The sequence below is a fragment of the Bradysia coprophila genome, unplaced genomic scaffold (assembly GCF_014529535.1).
Source record: "Bradysia coprophila strain Holo2 unplaced genomic scaffold, BU_Bcop_v1 contig_232, whole genome shotgun sequence".
NCBI classification, from domain to species: domain Eukaryota; kingdom Metazoa; phylum Arthropoda; class Insecta; order Diptera; family Sciaridae; genus Bradysia; species Bradysia coprophila.
This window is the reverse complement of record NW_023503493.1, coordinates 9,148,061-9,167,214: the sequence shown is the minus strand read 5'-3', so window position 1 is coordinate 9,167,214 and position 19,154 is coordinate 9,148,061. Positions and strand designations below refer to the sequence as shown.

General features: G+C 33.7%; 1 protein-coding gene and 1 long non-coding RNA gene across 9 annotated transcripts in view; one reads left to right on the top strand and one right to left on the bottom strand.

Moving 5' to 3' along the window:
• The window catches only part of LOC119076446, a 148,904-nt gene extending 130,056 nt beyond the window's left edge, over window positions 1-18,848 (bottom strand). For all 8 annotated transcript variants that reach the window (XM_037183207.1, XM_037183211.1, XM_037183210.1 and 5 more), the window contains exon 1: window positions 17,873-18,848. The gene's annotated coding sequence lies outside the window, so the exon portion shown is untranslated. The remainder of the gene's footprint in view (window positions 1-17,872) is intronic.
• Window positions 3,850-18,091, top strand: LOC119076449. Its single transcript, XR_005087625.1, has 3 exons — window positions 3,850-3,943; window positions 10,672-10,674; window positions 18,080-18,091. It is a non-coding gene; the product is annotated as an uncharacterized LOC119076449 (long non-coding RNA).
• Window positions 18,849-19,154: the final 306 nt, after the last annotated feature.

The window sequence follows — 19,154 nt, the reverse complement described above, 5'->3', positions numbered from 1 at the left end:
ATTTATTTTTAGATCCTTCAATGACATAAAATATGAAATACAAAACCCATCTGATGGTAAGGTAATCTTTTCTGTAATAAAATATGCAAAAATCCCAAAGCTTTTTATTATACATTGTCAAAGGGACACATGACCTATGGCCTTGTTCGCTTTGATACGAGACGACAACGTGAAGTGGATAGGACTCATTTGATAGAAAATTCAAATGATATCCGTTTACTTATGTTAAATTAATAGTCATGCTGTTGCGTTACACTCTTTGAAGCTCTTGTATTCGTTGATGGTACTAATTTACAATTTATTTCATCCGTGGGGAATGGGTGAATTTCTCATTTTATGTCGAATCTTATACTATTACGAACCGTTGTTGGTGTATTTTGTTGTTTTCTAATTAAGAAAGTCATTGATCAGAGAGATTAATTTCGAAAGTTTTGGTTTTATGTTATCGCTTCAAGTTATATTTATAAATTACACGACCTACATAAGGGTTACGACCGACGGCTGCATCGAATGTAAACAAAAATTTTGTGTCGTGTAGCAAAATGAAAATTGGAGAATCCGGGAATCAGTAACGTCTGGCAATACACACAGGACTCTTATTTCAAAAATATCTTTTAATTAATTGAGTTATCGGTTTCATGAGCTCAAATTTAGGGGCAATATCGATTGATTGATTGCCGTGCAATTTGAAATTTTAGATTTAAATTGTTTGCAGTTATGTGCTGGTTTATATACAAAAGCAATGTATAGGAGCTGGGTGTCAATTTATTTTGGTAGGTCATGGGTTCGAGTGATTCATTGGATTTTGCCAGACAGACTTAGAACGAAATTTATCCAAATAAAGACGGGTTCAATAAGTTTGAGGAAAGAAATTATGAAAGACCTGAGTGGGGAAATGGATTTATCATGTCTGAGATTACCAAATACGACTTAATGTGTGTGTTTCTTGACGAATGTAAAATTTACGGATTGACAATTTACTGTATCTGGTACCATCACTCCTTTACAAACGCACAATCATGACATAGTATATACGCGACATTGGAAAGACACGACATAGTAAAGACATAACATAGTAAAGACACAACATTGCAAAAACCGACATAGCAAAGACAGGGCGTGGTAAGAACACGACATTATCAACAAAGTCAGCTGCTTCTATTTTCAACGTGATTTTCGAAAAATTTACCGATGCTGACTGTTTACTTTATTATGTCGTACAATGTACATCCGAATCAGTTGCACCAATTATTTTTATACGTATCGATTCGGTGGTCTGTTCCAGGTGACATGACTCCATTAAACCGAGTTGACCTAATTAAAATTCGATTAAGAGTGAAATTAATTTTTACTTCCTTACAAAACTAAAAGAACCATTTGTTCCGTACGACAACATCCGGAGCACTTAATATTTAATAAAAAATGCCATGAATGACTAAAAGGCCGGTGTCCTCAACCTCAATTCATTTTATGTAGCCATTTTCCATGCATGCAGATAATGTAATAATAGATTTAAATCGGTTACGTGACTTAATTAACATCCCTTATACCGAGCTCTTCCCTACTTCCGTGTCCCCTGGAAAACACCAACTACATTATGTATCTTCGATTACGTCTTTGTAAATAAAAACATAAGTTCTTTATGTTCCATTTAGCAACTACATTGTATATGTACAATTTCCCGCAAAACCGAAGAATATTTTATAGAATATTCCACTGATCCCTATAGAACGAAGATTCTGTACGCTGAATTTTTACTTGCTTTTTTAGGTTTTCCCGTTTATACAATATTTTCGTTTTTTTTTGTGTACAAGAAAATCAATTCGTCATTCATACAACATCCCAAATATAATTTGGGTATATATGGTGGTTCGTTGTGGGAGAAGAAAAAAGATGCTTTTCGACTCAAGAATGTCGAGTGGTAAGATTTGGTTTTTTGAATTTAATGAGATTTCGGAGGAGAAGTGGTTTGGCAATTTTTAGATTATCATTTTTTCCCCGAATTTAATTTAATAAAAAATAATTGGTCGAGTGCTTTTATTATCGATATTACAAAATATCTACTCGCCCGAGGATTAATGGTGGACGACAGGACAACCATTTTTATTGTTATTAACTTTCCTTTTCATTTTAAGAATTTTATAGAGCGAAAAATTCCGTTTTTTGTGCATTATTCTCAATAAAATTAAGAATAGGAAGTCACGTATTTCATATTTTGTCGAAAGAATTGATAAATTCGGGTTTTTTTTATCGCTTTGTAAATTGGTTTAGTCTCCACAAATATGTTGATTCGACAAAGAGTATTAAAATTGCAACAGAAAAAATACATCAACCATGTTAGGAACCGTATTCACTTCAAAGAAATGAAGTAACAGATCTAAATAGTTAGACCAAATGAATATCCAAATTACATTCAAGTTAAATCAATGAAATTTCATTTTTCCTATAATTCGCTAATTAGACATGTCCTTTTTTCACATTTAGATATTCAAAAGACGTAATAGATCCGATAGTAGAACAGCGTCAGCGCCAACAAAAATAAGCGACTTTGTTTAGTCAAAGAAGTATACTGACAATATTGTGATCAAACGAAGTAATAGATTCGATTACCATAATTGCTGTACGTGAACGACATTAGCAAAAACACTAAGACAGCGGATATAAAAGTGAAATGTCAATTATGGAACATTCATTATATTTTTACTGTCTAAGCAAAATATCTAACCATCTCCAGGCCGCAGAAATTTTGTCCCTCCACTTCCATTCGATTAATACATCAATTTCTGTGTTAGCCATAATTATCCCTAACTAAGCCTAATAAATTGAATCTGTTCGTATACACACTTCATTCATTTTACTATGTAAAAAGTAAACTGGATGATGATGGTGCGAGTGTATTGAATTTCTTACAAAGTTCTAATTAAAAGGGAAAAAAGTTTTCCATAATTTTCTATAGATCCCAGGTTGTACACAGTCTAGGCAAATACGGTGTGCGTTCTGTGTTATACCTGAGCATTTATTATCGGCGTATACATATAGAACTGTTATATTGTACACTCATGGTACGTACACACCATCATATCAATATTTATATAGAACACAGCACAAAATTACTTAAGCATGAGGAATCCATAATCCATATACTCACAGGCTGAACATAATAAATGCGATAGAGGTATACTTAATAAATGATTTCGAAACTGTGTAGTCGCAACCCTCCTACGATCCGTATTACATGTAGGAGCACATGAAAGCGTGCAGTGTTATATAGCCACATCTTTTGAGAGTATAATATGAGAATATAGAAATTTCAATGATTGATGGATGGGAGCAAGGTAATATTTAAAATTGGAAAATGATATTTTTCGAAAGGAAAAAAGAAGAAGAAGAAAAAGTGAAATAAAAACGAAAGGTTTTTTTATCGTGTTCCAGTTGGACGATTGGCAAATAAAGTGATTAAGAATTTCTCTTACGAAAATAAACACATCGACTTAGAGAGCACCATCCCATTTATAGTACACCTTGACTGTTTATTAGATATGAACAAGATGAATGAGTTTGTTCAAAATTTTATCGCTTAAAATTATCACATTAACAAGATGATTCAATTAAAGATGAGTTCGTTAGTTTCGGGTGTGTGTGCGTGGGTTGGGAGTGTGTCAAGTGAAAATGACGTCATTAGTACAGTGAGTTTCCTAATGAAATAGAGTAAGTTTGCTAAGGAGTTTGTTAATAAGTCAACTAGCGAGTTTACGTTTGGTCGTTTCTGTGCTCGGTGGCAATGTATCTTTCACAAAAATCTCAGCATCGCCCGTTTTGTGTGGATAAAATTCGAATTGGTCATCTGGTCACCACAGTTGGTTCATTCTAAAAAAACACACATTTGACAGTTTCTTAAGAGTTTTACAATTCATCGATGTTCCCAGTCAATTAAGTGTTTCCAGTCTATCCGCCTAAGCGAATTCAAAATTTGCGCCAAATGCCATAGATTGGGAAGCAGTTAATTGACTAGGAACATCAATGATTTGCAAAACTCTCATAAATCGGAAATGGCGTTTTCTAAAGATGCATCATGAACACACTGTACTAATCAGCAACTAATTCAGAAATAGGTTCGATCATTTAAGGAGTTCCCAATTTTACTAGAAGACAATAACATTCAGTTAAAAAAATTTCCGATATTTTCTTGAATTTTCAAAAATTTTCCAAAAAAAAACATTTTTCCGCTAAAATCTGTAAACGAGTCGATGCTTCGATTTAAGAAAATTTTCCTCAGTGCACCTCTTAAAAACGCTGCCGTGACTGCCTTGACATGAGCTTCAAAAGCTAATTTCACTTCACGCGGGCTTAGTAAGTAAAATAACAGACGTAATTGTTTGGGAATTTGTATTTTGCAGCCCTTCGGCACCTATTCTGCACACCTCACTGCAAAATTTAAAATTCGCAGCAAAGACGTAATCTACAATTCCCTCTTCGAAGTGAGCTAATAATGTACGTATTACTACACAGAGGCACACAAAAATTTGTTATTGCTCTGAATACAGTGGGTACTTGCAGCGTTGTATAGCTCATTCAATGGCATAAACAACCACAACGAGCGTTTGATGAAAGACAAAAAAAGTAAAAAATTGAAGAGGATGCTTCACATTGTTTTCCTGAGAGTTGTACACTTGACAGCAATACTCTCGAGTTTCCTCTTTTTTATGTACTGATAGAATGCTTGAATTTTCCTTCTCTTGTGGCTAAAAAAGATTCGCAGCCATGTGAATGAAACAATGAATTTTATGGTTTTATTTGATCGTCGGTAAAAGCGAAGAAGAAAACCATTTCACTTTAACATCGTGTACCGTTGCCCTTCACACATATACGTATATGTAATACTTCAACGGGACACACATTATAACAATATTGTCAAGTACATAATCCGCAACGTTATATTCGTTTTAATTTCCACACAAAGCTGAATTCATTTTATATTCAAACCAAAATGAATTTTGGCTGATGCTAATCGCAATTCAACATTTTCCTCTCAAAAAGTATATATTCTATGCTCTCCAAACGTCTACCCAGATAAAAGTTAATTTGAATTCGGTTTTTTTTTTTTCGTTCTCTAAATGGATCATGAAATTGTCAAGTGGTTGTTGAAGAGTTAATTCGCAAAGTATTGTGTCGTTTTTCCGTTTGATATAATTATACGGAAATTACACGAAATTTCATTAGGGCCAAAAATGATTATTTGTTTTTGTCGTAGGATTTGAGTGGATTTAAATAATGACCCCGGTGTGACCACAATCGTTTATCCTTTTTGTTAATTCGTGCTGCTACAATTTAATCATTCAGATGTGGTAGGAGAGAAAAGTTAACGGATTTAATATGTGTTCAGTAGAGGGAAAAGGAAAACGTTAGATTTTTAAGTTGCAATAGCATTACGGTATTCATAGCTAAATCTATTACTTCTATTGTTTTACATATTTTCATACAAAATCTTCTACTTCACTTGCTTCAACATAGATTTTGCTTTAATAAGACAGAGGACAGATCTCATTCCTCACGTTCACCGTCTGTCGATAACTACTTCTACTTCCATGAACAATTGCATTCAACATAAAGGTTGAAGTTTTTCGTATTGGCTACAGCTAGTAGCTTGTTCTGTTTTCATACTTCAGTGTATAGTAGCGTCTTCTCATTCTATCACAAGCGTATAGAGATAAGTTTGTTCACGATCACCAGTAGTATAAAATGTCACTGTGACGTTCCAAGATGGTAGCCGAGGGCGAATTTAGTCTGCTACACATATCAAAATGATGCACAAAAGTGCATCCTTTATGTTGAATCTCACTGAAGGTACTGTGAGGTAGCTATGTAAATTTCTACAACACCCATTTCTCGTATCTAGTTTTCGAATTAATTTCTCTGATAAATTTTCGATCCAGTACGCAACAATTTAATTAACACAGATTCTCCAAACATCAGTTCCAAACATTATCTCCCAATGGAAAAAGATCATTTTGCCAGTCCCTCTAAAATCCACAACTCGGAACATATAAAAGCACAATCGGGAACAAGGTAATTCCGTTTTTCGATATGGAAAAGTTTACATTTCCAAAGTTTGATTACAAACAACAAACAAAAGTTGCATTTAAACCCATCCACTTTTACTTCATATTATATTCGGTGTATATAAAAACCAAACAACAAACAACCGAAAACGGATAACGGAAGAGCATTAAAAATAAAATAAATGGCAGATAAGCCCTTGCCAAAACCGAGGCCACAACACACAGATATACATAAAATGCGTTCAATATTCGCTGTAATATTTGTTGCTTCAATTTTGTTACAAAAATCATCCACAGCAAAGTATACGGAAAAAGTTTATTTAGACTTTAATGTTAAAGCGAGTAAAGTTTACTCTGTTCAAATCGTTCACATGATTATAATACAGCGTTCAGTTCTCAGAAAATAAAATACTCAACGTATGGTACACTCGTACGTGATTCATGGTACGTAACAATGCATGAAAAGTACGTGATCCCCTTTTGTTAAAAATGTTTGCCATCACTGAAAATACGGAAAAAGCGAAAAGAAGAATCGATTGATAGGTTTGTCATGAATTTTCATTTACTTGAATCTTTACTGTACTTTTAAAATTGCGTAAATTTGAAAATACCTTTGTTACGTCTGTAGACACCAATGAAAACCAGGTTGGATAAATTGTAAAACCAATTCTTAATTCCTGGAAAATTCTTGGAGGATCGAAACAACTAATTGATTTGCCGTTTCAATAAGTTCAGAACTTTGACTTTTAACTTCTGCATTAGCTGGTCTCTGGCCCTCAAATGGTTCAAATCCCCGCTTGAATGTAGGTTGAAAATAAAAGTTACTGTGAGATTCATCATTAAGGTGACTCTATTTCGTTTTTTAATGAGACGTTTGCTCTGTTATCCTTTGAGAAATTTCGTCGAGAAAGTCAAGAGATTCGAGATAATTTTCTAAAATGTCAAGAAACTTCGAGAAAACCGAATATTTTTCTCGAAGTTTTCCCGAATTTTCTCGTTTTTCTCAAATTTGGAAAAATATAAGAAAATCGTGAAAATTTGGAAAATCGAGAAAATCGGAAAAATTAGTCGAAAATTGAAAAAATTTAGGAATATTTTGAGAAAAAAAACTTGATGATAGGCAGTGGATGAGTAGACGTAGACATGTAGAGGGATAAATGCTTTTCCACATCTCTATAGAGATGTGTATAAGACGACCAGCTGAATAAAAGGCACAAGTGTAACGTTAATGTTGAATCTTTCATTGCCTATTAATTTGGAACGAAATGTTGTTTAGAGATCCGAGCTACGTACGCCCGGGCATGCATTGTTTTTTCATTCATAAAGAAAAGTTTTTGTCACATGAAATAACAGTAGGTTTCTGACTACTCTACATGTCTGGGAGCTGTATACACATTTTCCTGTTTCGAAGAAATTATTTTCAGTTTCCTGGAAAATAATTTCTCTGTTGAAAATTCTGGGAAGACTGGCATCCCAAGCGAAGCACCAGATGCCTTAGACAACACAACGGAGATAAGCATAGAAAAATGTAGCCTACAGGCGTTGTTAATTGCAACATTTGTGGCTTCCTTAAGACATTATTTTTGTTCTTCTTGTTCTTTATCATTCAAACATCAAAAGGTTATTTCCAATCCGATTCGAATGCAATTTAAAACAAATTTCTTTGAAAGTTTTGAAAAGCTTCTTCAAGATTTTGTTATTTGATAAAATCATAGGTCAACATCAATACCTATGGTGGGTGGTTTTTCTTAAGATAAATTGTACAATATACCGACAATATTCATCCACCCAGGCCACATATACACAAATCAATATACGTTGAAACATTCAAACATTTAAGTGACTCTCCATTTACCATTTCGTTACATTTATTTCGAATCAATTTAATTGAAACGAGATATGAATTTCGTATATTGAATGGTGAAAGTTTTGTTGTTGTTGTTGTTGCTGCTGCTACTTGTTTGTTGTTTGCCCGGACGACGACGTGTCCGTAGGTGATTGGTTTTTATTCATTAATATTTTTCCCTCTTCGAATATAAATATACCGCCGATGGTATACGATGTGGAATGGGATGGTGAAATATATAAAGTAAATAAAAATAAATAAAATACGGGGAATGCCTTTTCCATCTAACGTTTAATTGAAACGAAAGTTAATTGAAACTTCTAGACCATAAAAAATTAATTTGTTTCACATTTTTATTCAGTTGACACAAAAACAAAGGGAAACGTATTTCGTTTGTCTGGCAAAAAATAGAAAAATGAAAAATAGTAAATTACTTACCAATTGGACAAATGATAGAAATTCTAGTATTTCTTTTATGTTCTTCTCGGCTTCGCCTCGGATCGAAATGCTTTTCGAAAAAATTTTAGAAAATATTTTCTAAAAAATCTGCTCTGCACGAAGTCATTTCCATCATTTGTCCAATTGTCAAGTATTTTACTAAAATAAAACTTCGGGTAAATTTCCATGCCGAGAGGTAAAGTTCACTTTACGTCACGGTTTTGAGTAAAAAAATGAAATCTCCGAACCTACCGTTTACTGTAGACCCGTGTGGACCTAAATGAAATTGGTACACTCACTCTGCATGTGAATAATAAGCCAAGCAGATGAGTATGTAAAAAATGTTTTGAATGATGAAGCGACGACATTATTTCTGTACACATAAAGCATCACAGAAAAATAATAATAAACCAAATTCCTAGCATTGTACATGAACGAAAAATAAATAAAAAACAAAAAAAAAAGCTCGACTCTCGTTTGAGATGAAACGCGAGAATTTAAAATTTTCGTTTTCCCCAGAGGGCAGAGCTAAAACTCTTGTTGAGTATTAACGTTTTCAGAGAACGAAATGTTTTTTTTTGCTGAAAAATTTGTAATGGAATTTATACATATTTTATGTGTGTTTTTTATGTAACGTTACATTATGACAAGGTATAATCTCAAAAGAAATTAGGCAATAATATTCATTTTCAAGTCGCTCACAAAGTAATTGGGTAAAACTTCGGCTGATACAAAATGACAAAAAAAACGAGAATGAAATAAAAATAAATAAAATTTGACATTGGAGCCAATACAATATAGCGTATAATATGCACCTGTGTTAAGAGTCAATCTAGGCAGTTGGAAACGATTTACGTAAAAAAAATTATTTTTCCAAAGGGACCCATTTCAAGGATAGGGTGTTGAGTCTTGACTTGATTCTGCTTTACATCTTACGTAATTTACGTATAGACTAAATGTAATATGTCAATATAATAGGTTCTTTGAAATGATGATAAGTTGATAACACACTGGGACTTTTTTAATGGCAGCTGTTGAACTTCACTTCAAAACATTTATTAGCCATTGCATATGTCAATCCAAAAACATTGTCAGTCTATTCGAAACGGAGCTAAATAAATGAAATTTCATTTTTCTTATAATTCACCAATGTGATACGTCCCGTTTCTGCATTTAACTATTCAATTAGCAAAAGAGATATTTGTTTGAGCTGCATCGAAATTGTCAACATTGAATGTGGGTGTGTATCGATAATGTATGATTACACGCGCTTTCGCAGAAGAATGGTCGGTGTAGTAGATTGATGTGTTTTTGGGTAGATAAATTTTCGTTTGGTCAAGTTAATATTTAGTTACATTCTAACATAAGAGTCGAAATAAACTCTAAAACGCCCTTGTGTTGAAAAGTAATCAAAAGCACACTAGTGCCCCAGAAACAACAGCGTCTTCGAAATTTCTGCAATCAATATGTGGTTTTGTGTGCAGTGTGTTCATTTATTGAGCCTCCGGCAGAAATTGAAGTAGTTTTACGCTAAACTGATTGCGACAATATCCGATCAGAGAGATCGGAAGCTCGATACTAAACCTGATGCATGGTGAATCTCCCACCTGAGGGTCAGTTCTTTGTGTGTTTGTCTATTTTCCATAGCGAATGAAATACATCGCTCGCTGGGTATAGTAAATGCGGAGTCCGAGTTCTACGCTAAACTTATAGCAGCGGTATTACGGCATGAGTTTTCTACATTCTAAACTTTTCTATTTTAAAATATAGAAGTCATGCCGATCCAGATTAGTAACCAAATACAGTACATAGTAGGATGACATTCTTGATTCACGATTGTAAAAATATTTAAATGAAATACCATCCGTTGCGAGGGTGGCTACAATTTACTTATAGTCTCGTTTGATGTAGATTTTTGTTATCTTCTGTTTTCCGCATTCTCAAGATTGTAATAATAACATTTCGGCTGCGAATCGAATTGTAATTCATATTTTCGATTGTCGAATACAATTTACTGATATGTTTCAACTAATATAGAAACAGTTACCACATGTACTTGACAACACAAAAACAAATCCGATTCCTTAACAGGAAATTGAGTTTCAAATTATTGTGTCGTTCTGTCTCAAAATAAAGTTTAGCCGAACCCCTAACTCACACTCTTACACGTCTAAAAATGTTGCATAATCCAAACCTTTTTACCCACAAAATCCCTTTGCTATAAATAGTTTCACAAAGTGACCTGAAAAACCACCTCTGTACAATTTGTACACAATTTCACAAGCTGCCATTTCAATTGAATGTATGGAACGGTAATCGGGGAGGAAGAGTGTATGTACCGAGGACGAATAATAATAAAAAATGGCATCATTTTACTGTACGTACACATCCAACTAAACAATTAGCAAACAAAAGGTTAATTGAAAATGTCTTTACCATTTTACCGTCCCCAGATGTAACGGTTATAGTTGGGTAAAATTTCCTTCAAAATAACATAAAATGTGGAATAAGACTTGTACGAGAGCAGTTTGCGGTTCAGATTGAGTCTGCTGCTGGCTTGTTTTACAAAAGCAGGCTTATACAGGTTATAAAACCAAAACGAATGGAAAATGGGAAAACCCCTTGCAGCAAAATATTTACAAGAAAATCGTTAGAGAGTGAACCGACACGGCAGGAAAAATATCCAACTTAAATGCTCCATCAGGTTTCTTTTCGCATTATACATAAAGTTTGTGCTTAATGTATATCATACACTCAGCGTACTGACGTGTATTTGAGTTTGGCTGGTTGTTGCGGGATGGAAATTTGTGCGGGAACTTTTTTTTGGAACTTTTATGTAGTGAAAACGCTGATTTTGTGTCTGTGTGTGTGGAACACACTTTTTTATTAGGAATACTTGTTAGATGTGAAGAGTTATTTGAAAGTTTGAGCTAACAATCGAGAGCATCTTAAGTATATTGTCTGACGTTAAATCTACGGTTTTCACATTTTGTTGAAGAAAATCGAAGCTTTCAAACACTCTTTAATTTTAACACACAATATTGCCCTCGATGTTCCACACCAATTTCGCTACCTGTTGTGTCAATAACTATTCCATTTCCCATTTGTTACACATTTTCTTTTCCGAAAATCATCGGTATAAAATTTCCTCTAGTTTCCGGTTCGGGTGGATTTTTTCACAGTTTATATTTTACGGTATATTGTCTGGTCGCTGTATTGTTTCTTATATACAGTTGCTCATGCTACATGACAACAAAATTAAAATGTACCCAGGAGTGGAGGTGGTACAGAAGACATTATATTTTTTTGTATGTTCTGTCATGTCCCATGATGTTGAAAAAGGAAAACGAACGCACAAAAAATGAATATACTTTGAGGTAAAATCTTATATTTTTCGGCGGAAAAAAGGGTCACCAATTTTATTTATTCTTGATTTTTCCTGATTTAATTTCATTTTTCGTTGTATACATACATGACGTGTGCTGGTTCAAAGGAAATATGAGACCACGACTTTATCTTCTGGAATTGAGATTTTATTTAACTGCTGTGTAAATTATAAATGCGTCGTACACTAGGAGAATGGAGTTTAGAAACTAAGGGTAAAATCTAATACAATTTAGTACTTTTCTTCATGAAAAAACTGCTGTCACTGAATTATTTTTTCATTAACAAACTTCACTGCTGTGACATTTAATGGGAATGAATCAACGTGAAGTTTTTACACAAAAAAATAGTCCAGTGAGATTGAAGTACTATAAAAAAAATGTGGCGCCTCTACAGGCCAAACGAATAGGCGAATACGAAAACCAAAATAGTTACGGACGGCTATCATCTGTTATCGACAACAACTTCACGAATAAACGACAAACTATGACTACTGCGTTCATATATAGCAAAAAGCGTGTTCTCTCAAAATGAAGTAATAGATTTTAAATCGCTATACAGTGGAAATACTTAGATCAAATGAAGTAATAGATTCGATAGTATGATAGTAACACTGGTTAAATATCTGTCCGCCTGTGGACGCTAACTCACTTGTTGGCTCGATTCTTATTCAGGACCTAAAAAGAGGCCCGGTAAAATTTAGTCAAAGTTCGGTAAATTTCATGGAATTTTGCGGCAAATTTCAGTGAATTTTTCGGCTTTCTCTAAATTTTTCGGTAAATTTCACTGAATTTTTGGTAATTTTTGGAAATTTTGGATTATCAGTAATTTCGGTACATAACATTCCGAATAATATGCGTTGATTCTGAGACCGAAACAGTATCCATTTGAATACTAACCAGCAAACCAGCTGATGTTTTAGGTTCACAAACAACTAAATAAAATCGACGAGGATGAGCGTCAATTTGAACTAACAATATCGTCATCTATCTGAAGGTGCTCAAGCTCACATCCATTTTGTTTTCAGTTCATTTTTTTTTAACCAAAGGCCAGGCATGTTTGAATAAAGTGCTATGTATGCGTACATTAATACATGATGATGTGGACACTTTTTTCTGCATAGAAAGTAGAACTATGTATGAACTTTTATAGTACACCACTTTGAACATGAACGGTTGGTGTTACGTCCTTAATATGAATTTTGTTTTGAGTGAAATGTGGGAAAATCTATGCGATAAATTTTGTATATTTTGTTGATGTATATGCCTTTTGTATGCGCGGTCCTGGACGTGTACAATTCTTTTGATGGCAGACTGTAATATATTTTTATAAAATGTAATGAATGACGCCACAATTCATTAATCATTTTTTTTGTGTGTGCGGTAAAATGTATGTAATTTTACAATGGTAATATTTCGTGAGTTAGTTTCTTTTTGGTAGTTTTGATGGATTTCCTTGCATCCGGAGAATTTGTATAATTTCAGCTAACACACCATGAAAATAAAATATTTTTTTTTTGTTCGGTGGCAGTGTTCTAATTAAATTACTTTTTCTATTCGTACACCATTCATTTCGTTTGGGAAAAAGTAATAACTGAAATACACTCCTTTGAGAGTACTCCGTAGCAAAGAGTTCTACTGTTATAAATGAACCAACCAACGCCAACGCTGCCGCACGTGTACGTACATTCTACATATAGAACGACCTGACCTTGAAAAACTATGATACTGAAGAGGAGTTTTGAATGTACCAAGTATCAAGTGAGAACCTGTCTGCAAATGTCTCATAAGCTTCGAGTCAGTATTTATACAAACTTTGTGTATACGACCACATACATGTTTGTTAACATATAAAGTCCTTGGTTGAATACGTATCAACATCTAGTACTTCAAATGATAAACAGACTATATACACTTACGTGTATTTCTGTGTCAGTTGGTTGATTCACTTGGACAAAATTCAGCATAAGTTTGTCTATTGATAAAAAATCCACGAATATTTAAGGGAGATGCAAATGCGACGGAACATCTATCAAAAACAAATATTTGTTTTGTAACTGCCTAGATCTTGAGGCCTTATAAGATGACTCTGCAAAATAAAAATCAGACTCTTCTCAGTGAATTGTGAACGTACAACAGAAACGACATCTCCGCCAATGGCCACACTATCGTGATGGAAACATGATAATCACAAGGATATTCAATTTCCCTTATAATACCGTCCTAACCGATCTTGTGATTATACGCCGAGAATGCGAATGCTGAAATGTATTATACGCCTTATTCAAGATTGAAATTTGAAGATTGTTTTCAAGAAATATTTTGAACATTTCATTTCAAAAACCTTTTATATCCAGAAAGTGCCTCCGGAATAATTCAAACCCTTCTCATTGATATTTTCAAGGAAAAACGAAAGAAGAGGAAAAAAATAAGACTTGAAGAGATACTTGTTGCCTCCATCTCAAAGTTGTACAATTAAATTCCAGTAGAATACGATATTGACCCATTATTTACTTTAAATTCATAATAATATTATGCAAAAATGATAAAAAAAAGGATTTCCATTTCCATTTTTCTTAGACCCATACGAGGTACATGCGACTTATAGTGTTACTATCACATTTGAAACACACGCGGCAAATTCGAACTGATGAGAGAGGGGATATCTTTTGCCCAGAGATTTTGATAGTTACGTTTTTCCGTTGGTAATGGCAAAGAGAAGCCTAAGGTCGGAGATGAGTAAAATAAGTCGAGTAAGTCAAGGATTATGGTCAGAAAAATTCTGTTTTAAATGGTTGATCAAGGTTTTTCGCGTCTATCTTCATAACCATGCAACCAAAGGACGTTTAAGCATAGATAATGTAAGCTACTGACCGCAGAAATCCGAAAATTTTTATTTTAAACTTGCGAGTATCGCAAGTTAGGGCTATAAATTCAGTCTGACTTGGGCTCCCCAACTGGGAGCTTAACATCGATCAGGATTTTGAAGCTTCCTGATTTTGAAGTTTCCAGATTATGAGGCTTCCGGATTTTGAGGCTTCCGGATTTTTTTGTCTGGATTTTGTAATTCCGGATTTTAACTTTCCGGATTTTGTACGATTACCGGGATACATAGTGTGTTTTGCCGCCATCTCAAGTAAATTTAAACAGATTTTCATAAAAATTATTCTTTGTTGAAAGGCAATGAAAGCGACCGTAATATTTTCTGTTTCCTAACAAAATGGCCAACTACCGCCATATTGGGTTTTTAGTAAAAATGAAATATCTCTGTAAAAATGATACTTAGAGAGTTACTGTCACGAGGGGAGTTAATTCGATTCAGGCATCTTATTTGTGCTCGTATATAAAGCTATATTGAGCTATATTTGTTTATGAATTGTCCGTTTATAGTTAAATATAGTGGCATATAGCTTTATATGGTTGTAGTGAAGCCCCTAACTTTGCACAGGTCTTTCAACATGGCTTTATGCAATTTTAATGGGTCATAATGAAAAGAGAAAATGTGGAGATTTAAAGATGCAGTATAGTTTGAAGATACTTGACTTTTATGGATGATAAGCCATTGGATGCGAACTGCGAACACACCCTTCGTACGGGTCTCGTTTTATGTATTAATAAGCAAAACAATTTTTTCTCCTATTTCATTTTAAATCAATACAGACATTTTCAATGGAATTGATGAATACACTGAAATGTCGTGCTATTCCCGACCATGGTTCATAAATATTCACATTGTTAAAATGGTTTTGAATTGGAAATTGTTTTGAAAACTTTGAGGTAAATTCATTGCGAATTTCCAGTTTGTTTCATATTCAATAACAAATTAGCTGAGTGGCAGTTGTTTATTTAATTATACGTGACATCGTTTAGAAGACAATTAAGAGGAATGATGATTACTTGCGCTTTGTCTCAGACCTAATCATTTCAACAACAACAAAAAAGTTGTAATCGAAACTGGAGTAGGGATCGAATTAACCTGTTTTCAATAACTCTTCTCAAGCACCAATTCAATTTAGTAGATTTCCATTCGCTATAATTTTTACGATATGTTTTGTACTTTAGTAACTATCGTCCCTGAGATGGTGCAGACTAATCACTTGAACGTTTCCCTTTTAAATGACTAGTCGACGTAGAAGGAAAAAATTGGAATATGTAGGAAAGGACAGAGATAGAACGGGAACAGTCGCTAATGAGCCCGTTGTGCATTTCCATATTTTTGAGAGAATTTTTTCTTTCATGTTTTATTTGGAGTAGGAACGTATTTTGGCTATTAGAATGTAGATGTCGCTCTTGTTACTGTAGGATAGTGTCCACCCTCAGTCCACCATCATAAAAAGGAAAGTTGTGACCTGACCTGACCTTTAAAGATTTTTCAGATCTTTAGCATATGATTGTAAACTATTGAAACTACATTGATGTTCAAAAGCTTTAAAGAAAAAATTTGTTCGCTTTTATCTTCAGGTCGAGCTTGCATGTGATAAAGTTGCTGATACTTTCATCCATTCAAATCAAAGCTAAAATAATTGTCCACTTCATACTGTGCTACTGAAAACTTTCCATCGATATCTGCAAATTGCTATCGTCTAAAGTTTACTTTCCAAGGAATTATTTACTTTTACTTTGTGTTTCTAGTTACTAGTTCATTTGGATAATGAAAAGAGAACAAAGAAGACCTTTTGAAAATGAGCTTTGCATCGTGCATAATTTACCTACACAAACTCAATCAATAACCCTCATCAAACGATATGGACGGTGCAATATAATCATTTCGCTTCAAATGAATTGAATTGAATACTAAATGCCGCCTTCCGCCTCGCACATCAGAATAAGTGTATGTACCGTAAACTAAACTTCGCATTTAAAACAGTATAAAAATAGCCAAACCGTTTTACGGAGGAGTAGCTTCACGTCATCGATAAAAGTCAAACGATACTGTCCAAGCTTGTTACTATTTATGAGGATGAGGATATAAAATATGTGGGCTGTGGTAGGTTTAAAGGGAAAATCCGAAGTTTTGATTCAAAACTTTTGAAGCAAATTTTCTAACACAAATCCGAATGAATTTCTTGGAAAGAAACATTCTTAGAACGACGATATACAAAGCCATATAATATTTAAGCATATAGATGAAGTTTTAGTTTCTTAAAAAATGGTCGTTTGGTCAACTAAAAATGGACATTTTCCTATCAGTTAGTAGGAATATCATGAAACGAAGTCACGTATCCCAGGAATGTACGATAGAATTTTCCTTCCTGCCACCAATTCTGTTCGCGGTATGGTATTAACCATTTTTTTCCCAGATTTTTATTGTAACGTAATTAGAGCCCCGTTCTTATGTTCGGAACAGGTCAGGCAGCAGCTGTTTCATTACAGATTTACCACAACCTGATTTTGATCTGAGCTTGATTGAACAGTGGAGCTCGTCAGTTCAGGTCAAGGTCAAGTTTACATTTTCTAAAGGTAAACTTATTCTGAAAAATTCCAGGTTTTTGATTTCAGATCAGTTTCAAGCCCGAAACCAATAATGTAGATTCTACAAACTGTTAGGCAGTTTTATTGAAATGGTCGAAAATGGACGCTGTGCCTGTGAATGTACTAAGTTAATATATCATGCATCAGTCTCACAATATAGGAGCGAATTCGGACGATTTATTTACAATATTTTCTATCAGTAAAGTGATAAAAGGAGAAAATATAAAAAAATAAGAATCGGGAGTGGAGGCTCTTACAAATATTAGGAAAAACCAGGCCATATGTCGTATGCTGAATTAAATTTGCAAAAAATAAGTAAAATTCAGAAAATTTGCAAAATGTTGTAAAATTTACCAAAATTTGCAATAATTCCAAAAATTTCAGTGATCTTTCAAAAGTCGCAAAATTGGCAAAAAATTCACAAAATTTTGCGAATTTTGTGAAAATTTACAAATGAAATTAAGGAAATAATAGGTTGAGTATAATAGCATCGCAGTGGAGTCTTTTAATTCCATTCCATTCGTCTAAATGGGATGGAAAGAGAGGTCGTAATATTTGTTTCAAAATTTACTTCAATCGAAAGTCAATTGATAACAAAATTTAAAAAAAAAAATATATTTTTAACGAAGAAGAAGAAAATACATTAAAAAAAACATTAACAAAAATAAGTTTACCTGAGTGGCAGTCTAACGGAACAAATGAATATTGATGTGAAGACTGCAAGCGAATCGTCTTTCCATTTTTTCTAGACCACACTTTCAATTTCACTGTTACTTTTATCACATTTTTTATGGATCACTACAGATTATCGGAAAATGTTAAATTCTTATCGCTTTGTACTCAAACAAAAAATCGTTCAATTTCCCAAAAAAAAATACCAGCAACGCTATTTTCAATCAATCAGTTCGATTAAATTCGGTCTCCATTCATTGTTCGAAATTTTGTTTTTAATTAATTACTTTTTTGGTGCGAACATATAATATTATATAAAAAAAAACTGTTCGGCCAAATACCATTTTCCAACTGCCAATTTCACTTAATTTGCATTAAGCTCAACCCGCTGTTCAGTTTTCAGTTTAATTGATAAACATTTTTATCTAATCGTTCCAGTTAACCGTTCAACATCGAATTCACTTTTCCGTAATTATCTGCGGTGTAAATGACTAATTCTCAACATTACCTAAATTATCGAGTGAATAAATCAACGGAAATATCCAAAAAGTTACACTTCGCTGCAGACACATAGCGTATACATTGTGGTGGTAATATAGTCGACAATATCACTTCTTGGATACAATAAAGTTTATACAACGTCGATGAGTTGAGTGTATATACGCTATCAACTAGTTGCTTTTGTTTTGAAAATCGAAAATCTTTCCCATTTTCAGTACACACTGCTTACTCAGCCGAAATTGGTGCCGTTTTTCTGGTTTCAATAAAAAAAATCGGATTCAATTTCTATGAATTTTAATTTCTCCCCAATTTATTCACTTAATTTTTTGCATGGGAAATTTTTTTATGTTGAAAAACGATGAAAATTCAAATTTAGTGGAAATTTTTTGTATTTAATTATTTTTTTTGAAGATACCTGACACACTGTTTGATATATAATATTCTATTGTACCATCTGTTTCCCACCCGACTATTTGAATTTCCACAGGCGACTAACATGGCGCGCGCAAAGCACTCGTATTTATAGGCAATGTGAAAAGCGATTTATAACAGAAAATCCGAAGAGTGGTGGAAATTTGTTTTTCGGTCCAGATGAAGAGAACACAATTTTTTTTCGGGTATAACAACATGAAGGGGAGGTTTGTTCTGTTTTCTCGTATGTTGCTTTTATCTGAATATTTTAACATTCTAAGTTTTCTCTTTCGGTGTATTCCATTTTATATATTGTATTATATTGTATACGTTCGTCGTTTGCCATTGAAAATATTGTGTGGAGACGGGAGA